The sequence below is a fragment of the Amblyomma maculatum genome, chromosome 1, assembly GCF_055883805.1.
Source record: "Amblyomma maculatum isolate TAMU_Amacu chromosome 1, ASM5588380v1, whole genome shotgun sequence".
In the NCBI taxonomy this organism is placed as follows: domain Eukaryota; kingdom Metazoa; phylum Arthropoda; class Arachnida; order Ixodida; family Ixodidae; genus Amblyomma; species Amblyomma maculatum.
Window position 1 is genome coordinate 120,107,586 of NC_139344.1, and position 6,003 is coordinate 120,113,588.

Genomic DNA, 6,003 nt, shown 5'->3' on the forward strand with positions numbered 1-6,003 from the left:
TGTCCTTCACTTCGAAGAAGCACGCGCATACACTGAAATTTTACGGCGGAAGCAGTGCTGTGCTGTTATTGGTATACCCAAATATACCTAGTGGCCGTTACATGCTATTCAGAATACGGGCCGGATGCGTGCCCGGTCGCCACCTGGACTTCGTAACGCTACACATGCTAAAGCATTGTAACGTTATCGAGGCTTTGTTTCGCCTGAAACGCGTATATCTGACTAAGTGAAAAGCTCCGACCGTCAATGGAAAGCATTCTTTCCCGCGATACAATTGTTCTCGTGAAAATAGTGGCGAATGCTTCTGCGAACTGATAGGTTCCTTATGTGCATGGATATCGGCGCTTTTATTCTATACTGCATGCCCCTCATTCGGAAGAGTGCGAAAACACACTCACGCACAGATACACGAATATAGCTTGGACATGAATGACATGGCCGCTCGATCGAGCGGCCGTGTGAACGGTAAGGCTGCTGAACTGAGAGAAATGTGTTTTTTACGGAGCGAAATGAAAGCGGAGTGAGAAAGCGAAGTGGTGAGAGAAGTTGCGTGATATGTTTCATCTACCCCTGTCTATACAGCTTATCACTGTGTGGAATACTGGAACACAACCAGAAATTTTCTGAGCGCTGCATCCCCGCCGTTTCCTTCCTTTCAGCCTTGCAAGGGTCCTGGCAGGCCGAGTCTGACATAACCATCCCATGTGAAACGAGAGACCCAAGTTGGCAGCTCCTGCCAGGGGTCCACGGTCATGGACACGGACACGGCACACAGCGGCGAGCGGTTAATCCTGGCGTAGTATTTCTTTCGCAATAAAAGTCACAGCTGCCCATGCGCAAACCACGTGACGTCACAGGAGAGGAGCAGATGGTCGGAGCCGCCGCTGCCGCCCCGACTCCGCCGGTTGACCTTTAGCCGGTATGTCACAAGCTGCTTCACCTATACAGCGGAAGTTGCGGGGCCTTCTATACCTCAGAGATAGAGCGAAACTCACGGGACCTCGCTGCTCCTCTGAGGAGGATTCGACAAGCCGATGGGGCAGCGACCACGCGTACTTGATGCGGGCGCTCCGAGAGCATAACCGCGCCAGTGCGCTCTGGGAAGATTCAGACTTCCGGGCAACTCTCGCGGCCGCTCCGGGAAAGCGTATTGTGCTTCCTCGGGCCCGCGATAGACGCATCGTTCTCCTCACCTGTACGGCCTCTGCTGCCGATCAACTCAGTCTTCGATGCCTCAAATAACAAGAAAGCCGTAAGAATTCCTTTTGCCACAGACTGCTTAATCGAACATTATTTTCGCTTTTGTTAACCTTTACCTGACTTAGTAATATTTTACGCTGTGTTTTCAATGTGATTTTTGCCCGTACTTATACCTAGAATACTTGCTTTGTTATCTTTATAGTCTTCTTTTTATCACAGCGTTTTGTTCATTGTCGGGTTTTCCTCTTGTCATTGAACTAGTCCTCTTTTACCAATATCTTGTGGTGGCGTTTTATTTTTTATTGCGAAAGCAATACTACGCTCATGAACGGCCTTTCGCGTAGCGGCGGTCGGAAGCCACGTTTGACCTTTAGAATGACCTCTGACGTCATATCAGGAGCGAGAGACGGGCTAGCAAGTCGAGTCCTCGCGAAGCAGCGGCCGGTAGCCACGCGTGAAGGTACGGCGCAATGCGCTCCTTTTGTTGGAGGCGCTGCGCTCGCTTTGACGTCACAATAGAGAGGTAGGTGGCGGAGCCGGGGTATATACTCGCGTTCACCTCTATGCGATCACCGTCTGCCAAGTCAGTCGCCATGCCTCCGCAAGAGAAGACGCGTCGCCTCGCTGCTGCTAGGAAGCAGCAGCGAGCTACGGAGACAGATGAACAGCGTGAAGAGCGTCTCACTCGACGACGTGCTCAAGGTGCTGCTAGGCGGGCACGTCGATCTTCTCGTGAATCCTGCTCATCTGATGATAATCCAGACTGGAGCATGATGGATGCTCTGAACAGCGAAGCTGACTCTGTATCCACGTGTTCATTCACCAGTGAAGAACCACAAGCCATGCTAAGGCGTAACCAAGATTTATTGCTTTCGCAATCTACCAGGCTTAACCAAAGTTAAGCCTCAGCCAATTTTTTCATTGTACTATTATTATGCAGTGTAATTTGAACTACTATTTATAAACATTTAATTGTTTGTAAAATAAAGTGACCTTTTCTGAACTCATTCCTCAATCCCACACCGACACACGTACTTCACGGGTTGACCGGCCTAACCTTTAAATGTGTTCTCAAACCTCATAGAGGGACGACGGGTAACCGTAAAGGGGATCTCACGCCTCTTCTGACCGTAAAGGCGGGGGTTTGTGACACGGTGCCGCGCGCTTTCACCGAGCTATGTTTATGTCTATACAAAAGTATAACGGTGATGATGATATGAAATAGGAGTAAAGTTTAATCTTATGTGATGTACGGCTGTAATCAATGTTTCACCGTGATAAGCCATGGAATATCTGTCACGAAATCGGCGCACATTTTCATCAAGCCGGCACGGCGCGAGGCCCGCGCGGCGTCGCATGGAAAGATCGAGAAAAGCCTCCTCCCTCACGCGAGAGAGCGCGTAGCGTTGTGCGCGTCGCCGTCGCCCTCTTTCTCATCAACCGGCGATGACGCGGACTCATCAGTCTGTAATACGCCAGAAAATTCCAGAATGTTCTACGGGTCGTGGCCAATGACGACGCGCGGCTCGACGGAAGGAAGAGAGAGCGCTATAACCAGCGAAGCTAAGTGTGTGTGCGCGCTAGCTTTGACGCGTGCTAACACACCGACGCGGCGCGCCCTATTTAAAGAGACCGCGCCGCTTGTGCAGTCAGTCAGTCAGTCAGTCAGTCTTGTCAGTCAGTCAGTGGTTGTGGCGTGTTCGCCAGTGCTTGGACTGGACTCCCGGGGATCACCCGCTGCCTGCAAGCCCACGGACCTGCAAGGAAGCGGCGCTCGTCTTGTATGGCGGCCACATCGCGACTCTTGAGGCCTCGGACTCTTTTTCCTCGTTCAGACTTTCGAGGTGTGCGGATGTGTCCCTGCTCGCCTCCCGCGATATCGTCGCGCCTCGCTCCGTCGCGCCAGCTTCGCTGCCGCCGAGCACCTTCGCCTGCGCCCGCTACCGTCCTTAGCGGCAGGCGTACGTCCTCGCTCGTCGCGCGCTCTCCAGCGCCGGCGAGTTCCTTCTACTAGGAGGTCTTCCCAGCAGTCGGCCGCGTCAGCGGCCACCCGCTACCTCTCCTAGAGGCCTAGCTCGGCGGGCCGCTTCGGCGGCCGCGGCGCCCTACTCCTCGAAAAAGGATTTCCTCGGGGCCGCCGTCGTTTGCTGCGGCGGCGGCGGCCCCCTCCCTACTTCATGGACAGCAGCCTGCAGAACCGCCCGCGGCTTCCTGCAGCTCCTTGGATCTGGGACGCACCCTGGCTAACTCTCGCTGCACCCTCGTGGCGCGAGAACCCTGCCTTCCCCCATCGCCACGGACCACTTGTTGCTGTGGATCAGGCGACCTACCCGCCGCACTGCTGCTGCTACAGCAGTTCCCGGCGGCCCCCCCAGTTGCCGCCCGACTTCGTCGTCGCGGTGACTCCCTGCTGACATCTTCGTGATGCCGCAGTCCTCACTGCGCTCGCGCTTCCAGCCAAGCCAGCATGCTTGCCACGTGCAAGCCACCCGCCGTCCTCGAAGCACCACTTGTTTGCACCGAGGCGGCTCCACCTCGCCGCCATGGACCACGTGTTCTCGTGAATCCTGGCACCCCCTCCTGCTGCTACCTGGATACTCCGGGACAGCTCCCCGTGGGCTCCCTGCTCGCGGGCCTCGGCGCGCTGTCTACTGACGGTCACCTCAGCGCCACCCGCCGCGCTGCTGCCTTGGCAGCAGTCTATCGCGGTCCCCTCCTGCTGCGGCGGTTGCTCCAATCGCCGTGGCGTCCTGCTGTCAACAGCAGTCCTTCCTGTGCCTCGCAGAGGCGCAGTACCAGGCTTCGTCTGGAACAACCAGAAGCGCTGCTGCACCGGAGGCTGCGCACCGGACCACCGACCTGCCGATGCTCACCGGGCTATTTGCTTGGTGCGGGCCACGACGACAAGGCGATCTCCCCCCCCTACCCCTCCCAACATCCTACTTCCCCACCCCCCGGACACCAAGAGTGCCGCCGCGATATTAGGCCGGCATAACCCGTGTCCGGTTCCCCACCCACCCCCCGTGAATATCCCAAAGTTCCCAACCAACCAACCAACCTCGGACTGCAACAGTGCCCGGTGAACAATTTGGTGTTTGTTTATGTAACTCTCTCATGTTTCATCTGTGTTGTAAAGCATCTATGTTATTGAATACTTCTGTAATTGCATGCTTAGCGTTTGTTTTTTATGTGAACCTTTCGTCTGTGCAATTTTAGTGTTTGTGTATTCCTCTGTATCGTCTGTGTATAAAGTTTGTTTCGTTTGTTACTTCTGACTCCAACCCTTACTCTGACTTGAACCGGCGACAGCTGGGCACCAAACGGCCACCCCTTTCTGTCACTACAAGGTAGTTGAATTCCGGCTGAGCTTGCCACGCAGGTCGAGGGCATCTCCTTTGCGACCGGAACAGCTACCCCTACTCACTCTAAGGGTGTCTGGGACTGTGCGCACCGTTAAGGGCGCATCGTTAATAATACCCCCTAATTATTAACGGGTGACAATATCTAAGGTGCAAGCGTGAACAACAAGATAAGCCACAACTACGCCAAGGAACCACAAGCTAAGCCATGGCATCGCTGAAACTTTTCGCTTCCGATATCCAGGCTTAACCAAGCTACCACCAATTTTTCGTTTAACCCTGCGCGTCGATATATATATATATATATATATATATATATATATATATATATATATATATATATATATATATATATATATATATATATATATATATATATATATATATATATTGTGAGCACAGCGCGTGAACTTTCACCTCTTTCATCTGTATAGATCCATCATTATCATCATCATCGCTGACTGCTGCTCGGAGAGTCGCGCGCTGTGTGCCAGCTGGTTCTGGAAAAGAACCGACGTTTGTGGAAGTGCTTCCCACAAGTGGCGGAGGTGCGATTCGTATTCCCCACTTCTCGCTTTAGACCCACCTCCCGTTCTCACTGGAGCTCCGTTCAGGCCTTCGTTTGCGTCAACCGGGCCCTGTGCTATGGACGAGGGCAACGGTGCTTGCTCACCCCCGGCGTCTCCTGCTCCTACTGCGGATGCCCTGTCTGGACAGTCACCAGCCGCCAGCGCGATCCCCAAATCTTTGCTGGCCTTCGCGGTGAAGATGTCGACTACTGGCTCGACAACTAAAACAGGGTCAGTACATTTAACCGCTGGGATGACGCTCATAAACTGCTCAACGTCGTCTTCTACTTGGCTGACGTCACCAAAACCTGGTTCCTTAATCATGAGGATGACATCGCTGACTGGCCTACATTCACGCACCAGCTAAAGAAAATTTTCGGCACTCCTGGTGGTCGCTCAGAGCAGGCAAAGAAAAAACTTGAAGCTCGTTTCCAGCAGCCCGGCGAGTCCTATACGTCGTATATCGAGGACGTTCTGGCCCTTTGTCGTCGTGTCGACGCTGTTATGCCTGAATCTGAGCGTGTTCGCCACCTAATTAAGGGCATCAACACTGCTGCTTTCAATACATTCGTGGTTAAAAATCCGTCGTCCGTGTTTGACATCACATCCACATGTCAACGTCTGGGCCAGTTATAGTCGTGCCGCCTCATGCAAGACCCCAGTGCTGGCGGCTCCCTCATAGATGGAAATTTGCGGTCCCTAATACGCACCATGAATCGAAAGGAGCTCTACGGTCTCACCAACCCCTCTGCTGTATCTCCAACTCTTCCGCCAGCAACGGTGAATTTGCGCAGCATCATCAAAGAATGAACTGACGAATTTCAACTGTACTGTGGCACCTGTCCCACCTCTCATTGCCTCCCAACCTCCCTCGC